Below are 12418 nucleotides of genomic sequence, written 5' to 3' on the forward strand. Positions count from 1 at the left end.
TGGAAGAGTCCTTAGAACTCAGGTGGGGAAACTGAGGCCCAGAGAAGGCAATCCAAATCCCATCTGGACCCTGCCTGGGAATGGCTGATGGGGTCTCCCTTTCAAGCGTCAGAGACTGGGGAGGGTCCGCTTTGCCAACCTGACCCAGCCTGGCCCTGTCCCATCCAAGCCAGCCTGGCCCCAACGTGTTGACCAGAGACAGTGACGTCTTAAAAGTGTGTTTCTTAGGAGACCCGTCCCCCCAACTGCGAAACATTCCAAGTCTGGAGAGTTGGGCAAGTCCCTTCCTCTCTGGGCTGAGTTTCCCTAACGGCAGGGAGCCCCCTCTCAGCGCCCAGCATCAGGGTGAGCTCTCTGGCGTCTACACCCGGCAGGCGACGAGCCTGTAGGGATCTGAAATCGGTGGCCCGCAGCCTCCCTTCGCGGTGGTGCAGAGCCGGTGCCACTCGGCCCTGGCTCGGCCCAAAGGTGCGCGCCGCGGAGGCTGCGCGGGCAGGTGCGCGGGGGGCGGCAGNGGTCCCTCCCCTCGTACTGCGGGGAGACCCGGGGGCGGTCGCGCGGGGCCCCAGCGGGGTCGCGGAACGTGGGTGTGGTCCAGGGGGTCCTACCCCCGGGGTCTGCCGAAAGGACGGGGCGTCGCGGGGAGCGGAGACTGAGCCTGCTCGAGTGGGGCTCCGTTCTCCGCAGGCGAGGTGGGCGCCCAGGAAGTGTGTGGCGCTGCGGCGGGTGAAACAGCCCGGGGAGCTGGGAGAGCCCGTGGGGGCTNGACTGCAGGGAGCAAGCACCCCCTCCAGCCCGGCGGCCTCACCGGGGGTTGGGGTGCTACTGTTTCCCGGGGTTCGGGACCGCGGGACGGACACGAGCACCAGGGCAGCCCCACCTCCGGACTCGGCCAGAACGCGCGCCCGAGTCCGGGTCTAAAAGGGCCTCTGCCCACACCCGGCGGTCCTCAGTTCTCATCATGCAAGAGAGGGGAGGGGGTGATGGGCACGGAGGAGGGCACTTGTGGGGAGGAGCCGGGTGTTCTATGGAACCAACGTGACAATAAACTACTTAAAATAAAATAAAACAAAATAGCCTCGGGTGATTCCCGTAGCCCGGGGCACGCCCTGGTCCCCAGCCCTCCACCTGCCCTGTCCGGGTCCGCACAGGCCAATGGAACAATCGTGGGAACCAGGCGGAAGGGCAGGGTCTGGGGGACTGATCACCTAAAAAAGGCAGCTTTGCCACCTTCTCTCCAGGGTGCCCAGTCTAGCTTTCATATTGCTTATCCCAGCGTCACTTTGCTACAATCTGACGTGTTGACATATGGTCTTTCAAAAAGGACACCACTGAAATGTAGTTGACTTTCCCTTTGAGCTGGTTAGGAGAATTTATGTTTGAGTGTGTCCGCTCTTCTCTAAATTTTTTTTTATGTCTTTATTTTGAGAGACAGAGAGCCAGCGGGGGAGGGGCAGAGAGAGGGAGACACAGAATCTGAAGCAGCTCCAGGCTCCGAGCTGTCAGCACAGAGTCTGACCCGGGACTCGGACTCGAACTCACGGACCGTGAGATCATGACCTGAGCCGAAGTCGGACGCTCAACCGACTGAGCCACCCAGGCGCCCCTGTCCACTCTTCTCTAAACTACAACAATAAATAAGTGAAATATATAAAGCAAATTAAAAAGTCATAGCGAGGGTGAAAAATAAGATCTCCATGAACTAAAATCAGAAAAGAAATGCAGATGGTGGGGGGCTGAAGCCTGGAGCCTGCTGGGCTCTGGAAGCCAAAGGCAGTGGCAGGTCCTTTGGGATAAAAGGGGACTAAAAGACTCTGGCCTAGAGGCTGGGGGGTTGCATGTACCTCATTCCCTGAAAGGATGCCGGGAGGGAAATCCTGCTGCTGATTTATTGTGTGAAGTCCTAGCTTTATAGGATGCATGATTTCCCCAATACACTACAGGATGGGAGCTTAAAAATACCCTAAAGCCTGGAGGGAGCTGCAAAACTAAGTTAGATGAGCAAAGGTGAGAGGGTAGGAGGCTAGAGAAGCAGAGAATATAACATCCATTCAGTACAGCCTACACTTGTGCCAGAAAGTAAGGGAAGGGCTCAGAGAATGATGGGAACATGTCACAGAAGCCGAAGGGGATCCACCAACCAAATCAGAGACAATTCAAGCATAAAAGTAAATAACAATAGTGATGAATACTCATTGAATAAAATAAATTATAAGCATATATCAACTAAATAAATGATTGGAAGTTTGATAAGAAAGAGGATACTTACATAGTTTCAAGGTAGCTCCTCACGAAATAGTTAATTGTAAGGGGGAAGGGAGTTGATGCTGCAGGGGAGAAAGCTGGCAGATACCATCTGTGGCAGGCTGAATCATGACCCCAAAGATGTCCACTTTCTAATCCCAGAACCTGTGAACATTACCTTATATAGTGAAAGGGACTTTGCAGTAGGGATTAAATGACCTTGGGATTAGTAAATACTCCTGGTGGTCGTGATGTGGTCACAAGGGTCCTTATAAAGGGAGGCAGGGGATCTGAGTGAAGCAATGTGATGTTAAGAGGAAGCAGTGGTTGCAGTGAGGTGGCTGTGAACCAAGCAATGCCAAGGCAGCCTCCAGAAGCCGGAAGAGGCAAGGGACAGATTCTCCTTCTGAACCTTCAGAAGGAGCCAATCCTGCCAGTACATTGATTTGATCTCCGTAAGACTGGTTTTAGACTTCTAACTTCTAGACCTAAAAGAGAAAAAAGCTTATGTTGTTTCAAGCCACTACATTTGCAGTAATTTGTTAGAGCATCAGTAGGAAAGTAGTATTCCACCCCACCCAAGCGATCAAGGTCAACATCACCGGTAACGGGGCGAATAAGAATTGTGTGCCACCTGATGGGATGCACTAGGAAGAATACAGAATCCCTTCTGTGCTATTCCTGCCAAAGATATATGACTTGAACCTAGTCATAAGGATACACCAGACAAACCGAAATTAAGGGGCATTCTATAAAATACCTGGTCTGTTATCTTTAAAAATGTTAGCAAAGTCAAGAAAAGACTAAAGAGACATTATAACTAAATGCAATACATCATTCCAGGGCGCCTGGGTGGCTCAGTTGGTTAAGCGTCTGGCTTTAGCTCAGGCCATGATCTCATGGTTTGTGAGTTTGAGCCCCGCGTCGGGCTCTGTGCTGCCAGGGGATCCTCAGTTCCCCTTTCTCTCTGCCCCTCTCTGCTTGCTCTTTCTTTAAAATAAATAGGATTTAAATGCAACACATGATTCTGAAATGGATTCTTTTGCTGCTGTACAGGACATCACTGGGACAATGGCGTATATTGGTGTTAATATATGGTAGTAATATATGGATGTTAATTTCTTGATATTGATGGCTGTATTTTGGGTGTGTAGGAGAATATCTTTGTGGATAACACACACAGAAGTATTCAGAAATGATGGGGAGTGGGTTGTAATAATGCAGGAGGAAAAAGTTTTTTGTATGGTACTTGCAACTTTTCTGTACATTTGAGATAAAAAATGAGCGTACAAACCAAGATTTGAAAACTTATGAAACAATTAAAGACTAAGAAAAATACTCAACAAATGAAGAGATTAGCAAATTCATCCCAGACAAAAACAATTTTTATCAAAGTCTGAGAAATATTTTTTAAAAAGAAAAGAAAAAGCGAAAAAGCCCTGCAGCCTCTTTGTGGAAGATGTAGTATAATCGTGGTACTGACTGGGGCACAGACAGAGAAAAGAGAAGACTTGAAATTACAGGCAAAGAGCCACAGGGAGATGATGGGGAACAGTGGTTAGTGCACGGCTTCTGAGCCAGGCAGTCTGGATTTATATTTGGTGTCACTCCTGATATTCTCCATGACCTTGGGGAAGTGACTTGACTTCTCTGTGTCCCGGTTCTCTCATATTTCAAAGGCGGAAATAACCTTCCCAATAAACTTTCTAGAATGAAATGAAATAATGAAAAACGCCTTAATGGTGCCCAGAACATATGAAGCACCTAATAAATGTTAGCTGCTATTAGCCATTATGAATTCAAAAATTCTAATAAAATACAGCAATGCACACACAAGAAATATTGCATCATGGCAAAGTAGGGTTTATTGCAAGAATACAAGAGTGAGTCAACATCAGATAATTCACTAATGTAATTTACAACCCTAGCAGATTTTTACTCATTCAGTGCAAACTATTAGCAAGCCAGCTTCCTTAACCTAATAAACATGCAGAAACGGTCGTACTTCATGGTAAAACTTTTAGAAGCGATTTTCATCAAAGTCAGGACTTAGGGTGCTTTCTATCGTGGTTTCTATTCAGCATTGCACTGGAAATCCTAGGGAATGTGTTAGGTTAAATTACATGATATTGATATTGTTTTAGATCACAGGCTGCCCAACGTCAATAATTTATAGATTTAATCTGTAATAGGAAGAAATAAAAGAAATAAAACTTAGGAATTGGAAAAGAAAATTATCCCTATTTGCAAACAATATGTTTGTCTATGTAGAAAATCCAAGAGAATATTCCGATAAATTATTTGGATTAGTAGGAGAGTAGCATTGCTGAATTCAAGGTCGGCTAGCACTCATATACATGAGGAATAGCAAATCAGGAAGTGCAATAGAAAGATAGATTCTATTCTATCCAAAATGGCACAAAAACCTGAGAGTACATCTAGGAAAAGATATACAAGGCTGTACGTGAAGAATATGATAAAAACCACTTTTACAGGAAGAACTGACTGAATAGAAATATACATATTTATGAATGGTAGGACTAGAATTATAAATCTATCACTTCTCACCAACTTATAAATTTGATGCGATTCTCACACTAATCCCGATAGAATTCTTCATGGAACTTAGGCTGATTGCAAGATCCATGCAGAAGTTGAGGCACCAGGAATAACGTAGCAGACACCAGCAGACACTCGCTCGCACCCATCACATCAGCAACCTCATGCTTGCCGGGGAGTGGAGGGGCCTCGGCGTATTAATCGTGCCTCGTTACTTTCTGTATTTTCTGATGTCTTGACACCTGGGGCCTTGCTGGTCCTGGAGAGCCTACCCCTCCCACCGTTAGCCGGTTCCTAGAGCTTGTACAGGGCTCACGTGTGAGAGTAGCTTTCATGTGCAGAAGCCCAAACCCCTCAGCCACTTACCAGGCCCTTATATTCCAGCCACCCTCTTACTGCTGTAATCACCCCATGGCCAAGAACTAGACAGTGGCAGACAGCTGCCAAGTTCCACCGAAGTTATTCAAGCCAACCCATCCTAAGCTTACTTACCATGCCTTGCTTTTCCTTTCCTGCAGAAACCACCGTCAAGGCTCATGACCATGTTTCCGCTTACTCGGTCTGCCTCCGCCCTGACCCTGGTGCCACGTAGGCCTGCACAGCATGCCATGCTTCCTGTTTCGTGGGATTTGTGCATGTAGCAGCTTCTTCCTCTGTGACAGTCATTTCTGTGTGTGTCCTAGCACACCTGACTAAAACAGGTCCTGGGTACGTTTTAAAATAACAAGTAATGGGAGTTAGTAGATACTGCAGCTTCTTTGTGCCTCAGTTGGAATAATTTCAAGGTGCCCAGTGAGACTGAATTCCGCTCACCCTCCATTTAGCTAAATAACACACCCTCTATAGGCTTTATTCCCTCATGGTCTCACTTCCCCACCTTCTTATGTGTCCATCTAGATCACTTTCTACAGAAAATACTTGCATCCAAATCTTTGTCTCAGGCTCAGCATCTAGAGGAACCCAAATGAATCCATTTTTAAGGAATAGAGGCGACATGGGGTAATGAAGCTTATTAAGACGTAGTTATATTTACATACAATGTCATAGAAGTGAAGACAGTGAAGTGTTGTCAAGGGGATGAACAAATAGACCATGGAAAGAGAATGAGAACCCAGCAATGGACCCAGGACAGGTGGACGCTTCAAGTGGACAGGGGGTTGCACTGTAGGTTGCGTTGTAGGTCAGTGGGGAAAGGATAGAATGGTCGTGAATAGTGTTGGGACAGGCTATTGTCCATATGAAAAGTAAATACAGTTAGATCCCTAGCTCACCTCATATCAAAGATAACTGGTCAGGCTGATTAAAGATCCAGTTTTGAAATGAAAAACTTTAAAAACTTTTAGAAGGAAACGGGGCCATCAGGATGACGGAGGTAGTGTCTGCTCTCGGCTCCTGTAACAGAATAGTTAGACTGAGTGGCATAGATGAACGTTTATTCCTCACTGTTCTAGAGGCCGAGCGTCTGATATCATGGTGCATGCCTGGTAGGGTTCTCTGTGGGAGGCCTTCTCCACAGATGCTCACCTTCTCTTACGTCCTCACATGGTGGGGAGCAGAGAAAGAGAGAAAGCACTCTCGTGTCTGCTAGAAGGACACTGGTCCCATTCAGGAGGGCCCTACCCCCAGGACCTTGTCACCTCCTAAAGGCCCCCCTCCTGATACCATCACAGCGGGGGTTAGGATTTCTACACAAGAATTTTCAGGGGACGCAAGCATTCAGTCCGTAATAGGCAGGAAGCAGTATCTTACACAAAATACTAGAAACAGAAGAAAAATGTGAGATTCAACTTCACTAAACTGTTTGAACTTCTATCCAACCATACATACGACAAGTTCCGTTTAGAGAAAAACCACAGACTGGGAGAAGAGCTTCGCAAATCATATGATCAATGAAGGATACACTCCAGAATATTTAAGGAATTCCTATACACATCAATATTGTCAAAAGTCAACCAACCAGAAAGAAAAATGGGCAAATGCCATGTGATTCACAGAACAGGAATATGTTCAGGAAAATATGTTCAGCCTCAACAGGAACAACGAGATACCATTTTGTATTATTTTGCAAGTCCCTTATGGGCAAGCACCAGCAGGGATGTGGGAACGCTCATAACCCGCTGCTGGGGCAGTAAGCTGGCAGAAACCAACATCAGAGAAGCTGTGCCCGGTGCCCAGCCCTTCCACTTCCGGGTGTGTACCCACACGTTTACACAATGATGCCCATGGTCCTGTGTGTGACGGTGAAAAGTCGGGAACAGCTGGAATGTTCACTGTAGGAACGTGGAGGAAGGAGCGATGGGATTTTCACACGATAGAATAGGATCTTGAGCCCATGCTGGCCCGTTGCCTTGTTTGGCTCAGGCCAGAGCTGAGAAGAATGGGTTTTACATTATTAAAGGGCTGTAAAAATCAGTATAACAATACAACCAAAACAAAGAATATGCAACAGAGACCAAATGTAGTAAAGCCTAAAATACTTACCATCTACCTTTCTACAAAATGTTTGCTGATTCCTGATCTAGAGTTATGTTAATAACATAACTAATTCCTTTTGAAAATTTTATTAGAGAGAGAGAGAGAGAGAGCTGGGGAAAGAGGCAGGGAGAGAGAGAGAATTCTTTTTTTTTAATTTCTTTTTTTAAAATTTATTTCTGAGAGAGGGAGAGAGAGAGAGAGACAGCTTGAGCAACGGAGGGTCAGAGAAAGAGGGAGACACAGAATCCGAAGCAGCTCCAGGCTCTGAGCTGTCAGCACAGAGCCCAACGTGGGGCTTGAACCCACGGACCATGAGATCATGACCTGAGCTGAAGTCAGACCTTACCTGACTGAGCCCCCCAGGCGCCCCAAGAGAGAGAATTCTTTTTTTTTTTTTTTACAAATAGTTTATTGTCAAGTTGGTTTCCATATAACACCCAGTGCTCATCTCCACAAGTGCCCTCCTCCATATCAGAGAGAGAATTCTTGACATGGGGTTCCATCTCACAACCCTGAGATCATGACCGGAGGCTAAATCAAGAGTCAGATGCATGTCGGGCTGAGCCCCCATGTACAGAATTCTTGAATCACTGTATTGTACACCTGAAAATAACAGAACACTGTATGTTAACTGTATTGGAATTATTTTTTTAATTTTTAATTTGTTTTTATTACTTATTTTTAAAAAAAATTTTTTTTAATGTTTTATTTATTTCTAGGAGAGAGAGAGAGAGAGACAGCGTGAGCAGGGGAGGGTCAGAGAGAGAGGGAGTCACAGACTGAAACAGGCTCCAAGCTCTGAGCTGGCAGTCAGCACAGAGCCCGACGCGGGGCTCGAACCCACCAACCGCGAGATCATGACCTAAGCGAAAGTCGGACGCTTAACCGACTAAGCCACCCAGGCGCCCCTGTTTTTATTGTTTATTTTTGACAGAGAGAGACAGACAGAATCTGAAGCAGGCTCCAGGCTCTGAGCTGTCACCACGTGGGCCTCGAACCCATGTCCCATGAGATCATGATCTGAGCTGAAGTCAGACACTTAACTGACTGAGCCACCCAGGCGCCCCGGAATTAAAAAAGTTTTCAATATAAAAAAGAAAATACTTTATCGCTTGAAAAAAGAAAAGAAGTTCTAAAGCAAATATGGCTAAATGTTGCTAAATTCTGATAAAGCCAGATAGTGGTACCCGGGTGTTCACGATAGAATTTCCTGCAGAGTTACGTGTGCCTGAGGTCTTTTGTGAGAAGAGTGACTTCTGGTGAGCGGGCCCCGGAGGGCGATGACTGCGGACACGGGCAGCGCTCCTGCTCAGCGCCTGGTCCCTCAGACGGCCTGGCCCCAGCTGCAGGCTGAGCGGTCATCTGCGGTCCAGACAGACAGGCTGATGGCCCAGGCCAGGACTCTGCCCACGACTGCCACGTGCTCCCTCTGCAGTCGCCTTGGCAGCGGGTGAGGTTGAGTGGCACAGCTGAGGCCCGGCTGCAGAGGCTGTGGCCAGGGAGACAGTGAAGCCGCGCGGGACCTGCCCGAACCTGTAGCAGGACCCAGGGCTGGGTGCTACGTCTGCAGTGACACGGTGGATTTTGTGGTCTGCATGGACCCATCCAGCTGACTTTTCCTGGGTCTGGGGCTGGTCCCGAGGCCTGCGGCTGCTGGTGTGGACTCTGGCCCCAGGTCGTCGTGCTGCGCTGCTTGGGCTCCCAGTCCCTGCCTTTTCCCGCCCATCCTGAACCGCATTTCCCATCAGTGCCGGTCCCTGTGTGGAGGGGCCTTCCCTTCTTATGGAGAAAGAAACACTGCGCACAAGCATTCAGACACAGAACACCTGCACACGCCCGCCTGCACACACGCATGTCAGCACACGCTCACGCATGCACATGCACTTCCACACATGCACACGCGCACACGTGTTCTTGGGTGCCATTCGCCCACAAGAGGCCTGCTCTCCCTTCCCCGCTCCGAGGAGAGCTCATCTGTGAGTCTTGTAAGTCTCCCGGCCCCTGAGGTTCAGGGTGGGACGCAGCGCCATGCTGGGCAGACAGACAGACGGACTGAGAGGCGAGAGAGGTTAATGGTGGATCTAGTGATGAGGAGTTTGCAGTTCGCTGTGAAGTGGTTTAACTTTTCTTCTTCATTTGCATCAAGCACGGTTGAGCCGGTGGTGGCAACGTTGTGGGAGGCTGTGGGACAGTCCCGATGAGAGAATGCCCCCGCCGCGCGCCCGTGGTCTCTGTCATTCACATTGGATTCTTCCTGGTTCTTGTAAGACGGGGGGTTTTAGGTTTGTTCTGGACGTTCCCATGTGTTGTGTTGACACTCTGGATTTTATTTCGGGATGTCTTAGTGCCAGGTTCCCGCCCGCAGGGTTGACCCCCGTCTGGCTGGGAAGGTGGGAGGGTGGGTGTGACTCTTCCTCAGTGACCCCAGCTGTCACCCTCCCCGGTGGGGGCGCAAGGATGGAGGTGTTTGCTGATGGCAGGCGCGTGAGGCTGGAGAACAGATAGCTTATCTTTCTGTCTTGCACAGCTATGCCTTTCGCATTGTATGCTTAGAGAGAACAGCCTCGTGGTTAGACGTTTTCTGTCTGTGCCCAGTGGTCTTTCTGAGTTGCTGGCCTTCCTGGCTCCAAGCTGGGTGTGTATCAGGCAGAAGGAAAACCCGGGGTCCTGGCCAGTCCACCTCCTCTCTGTCGTTGGCCGAGGGGGTTCGGCTGCGTTTGTGATGGGATACGGACAGGTACTGTCTTCTTTTGAAACTGCAAGTCATGCCAACTTTCCTTTGTTTGGAATTGTGTATACTAAAGTTTGGGGGGAAAAGATGATACGCACCCGGCACAGATTAAGGAAAGGAAAAACAAAACCACCCCCAAACAGACCTGATCAACCACTGCTGGGCATGCGTAAAAGGAAGCAGGAAAAGATCGGGACAGAACTCTGGGAAAGCCATACAGAGTCTTAAAGCATTCTCCAGCATCTGCAGCTTCTCTGCAGGCCCGGGGTTGGGGGCTGGGGGCTCCGGGGACGGGGCCTAGTGCTGGTCCAGTCTGGGGACGGGGGAGGGCGCTTCTTGGGGCACCGAAGCAGCGTGCAAAGGCTGCCTCCCCACAAGCACCATACTTAGAAACACTGACCTTTCTGGCCTCTCAAGCAAGTCTCTGTACAACCCATGTAAGGTTGTCAAATTTGGCAATGGGTCGCAGATATGGGACATACTTATACTGAATACTTATTCGTTGTTCATTTGAAATTCAGATTTGGCAGGTGTTTTGGACTTGATTTGACAACTTATCTCAGGGAAGGTCACACCGGGGGTTCTCTTCTTCTTCTTGTAACGTTTATTTATTTGTGAGAGAGAGAAACAGTGTGCGAGTGGGGAAGGGGCAGAGAGAGAGGGAGACACAGAATCTGAAGCAGCTCCAGGCTCCGAGCTGTCAGATGAATAGTCGGCTCCCTCCCCAACCTACTCTACTTGAATTCCAAGGGGACTTGGGGCTGAAATTTTAAATAAATCCTTTTAAGGATGCCATTTTGGGGTTGCCTGGGTGGCTTATTCGGTTAAGCATTCAACTTTTGACATTAGCTCAGGTTACGATGCCAGGGTTGTGAGATCGAGCCCCGTGTCGGGCTTTGCACTGACAGTAAAGAGGCTGCTTGGGATTCTCTCTCTCTGTCTCTCTGCCCCTCCCCTTCTCACTCTTTGTCTCTAAAAATAAATAAATAAACTTAAAACATATTTAACACCACCTGTATATATTTTTTAAGTTTTATTTATTTTGAGAGAGAGAGGGTGGAGGAGGGTCAGAGGGAGAGGAAGAGAGAGAGAGTCCCAAGCAGGCTCCCAGCTGTCAGCACAGAGCACTATGTGGGGCTTGAACTCACGAACCATGAGATAGTGACCTGAGCGGAAACCAAGAGTGGGACACTCAGCTGACTGAGCCCCCAGGCGCCCCCCACCTGTATTTTATCTCTACTTAAAACTGTCTTATGGGCCCCCCTGAGGCTGGGGGTCTCTGCTGCAGTGATGGCAATGGGCGGGGCAGGTGGAGGTGGTGGCTGCACAGCTCTGCGAATGCACTAAACACCGTGAATTGCACGCGCGAGGCTGACGTGTTATGTGAGCTTCACCTTTGTGTGGTTTGTCCTGTGTCAGTATGGCTGAGCTGGAACTACGTTTTCCAGAATCCCCTTCCCTGTTTGGCTCCGGGGGAGAGCAGGCCAAGGGAGGAATGTGCATGAGATTTGGAAGGTAGTCATGGCTACTGAAGGCTGCTGTGCTAATGTCCAGTGGCAGCCGAAGTGGTGCCCTGGGCGTCCAGCTCTGTGTCCTGACAGCCGACCCCACTGACCGACGCTGGCCCCAGGCCACCAGCAGATGCCCCGGGGCAGACCCGCAGGCGTGGGAGCTCCAGGGAGTCACAGCCGCCCCCAGGCCCCCTCAGGGCTTCCCTTGGGGTCCCACTGAGACGGCTGGACGCGGCTTCTCAGACTGACCTCGTACCTCTGTGTCCTCGCCCTGCCACGGCTGCCACGGCTGCCACGGCTGCCACGGCCGCGTGCAGACCACTCCCTACACTGAGTCCCTCGGCCCGGAACTCCTGGTCGTCGGCTTCTTCCCTGGTGGGGCCCCGACGCTCCCTCCAGGCAGATGGAGAGGCCGGCGCTCTGCTCCCCTCTGTCCCTCAGCGGCTCCACGGGGAGACTGGCTTCAGGGGCACCTTGATGGGACCGTTCGTTACAAGGGCACGTCTGCCCCCTACCAGTCTGGAAGGGCTCTGGGACGGCATGGGGGTTTTGACCCTCATTTCTAGGGGTAGGCGGGGAAGGCCGCCACGAGGTACCAGACCGCTATGAGGCGCTGGATGCTTTGTGATCAGTTCTCCCGTTTTGTCCTCGCAAGAACTGGTCGCCCTGCTTCACAGCAAACGGAGGGACAATGGCGGGTGGAGCTGGCCGCCAGGCCCCGAGCCCTCGGCCCTTCCACTTGCCCACAGCCGCGCAGAAGGTGGAGTCGTGATCTCCATCCGCGTCCGGCCTCGCTCCCTGACCCCGCGGCTCTCCGCGTCCCTCTTCCCTCCACCCGCTCCCTGTCTCTCATGAGCAGTGCTGGCGGCTCTGCAGCTGGGACTTGCGGACCCGGGTC

General features: G+C 49.9%; 1 long non-coding RNA gene across 1 annotated transcript in view; it reads left to right on the plus strand.

Annotated features, from left to right (window-relative positions):
• The first annotated feature begins 275 nt into the window (after window positions 1-275).
• LOC144240158 (uncharacterized) overlaps window positions 276-12418 on the plus strand; it is a 35853-nt gene continuing 23710 nt past the window's right edge. Inside the window, exons 1-2 of the long non-coding RNA XR_013337625.1 lie at window positions 276-345; window positions 5322-5511. This is a non-coding gene — a long non-coding RNA (uncharacterized LOC144240158). The remainder of the gene's footprint in view (window positions 346-5321; window positions 5512-12418) is intronic.

This window comes from Crocuta crocuta, unplaced genomic scaffold (genome assembly GCF_008692635.1).
Source record: "Crocuta crocuta isolate KB4526 unplaced genomic scaffold, BGI_CrCroc_1.0 scaffold7, whole genome shotgun sequence".
Taxonomy (NCBI): domain Eukaryota; kingdom Metazoa; phylum Chordata; class Mammalia; order Carnivora; family Hyaenidae; genus Crocuta; species Crocuta crocuta.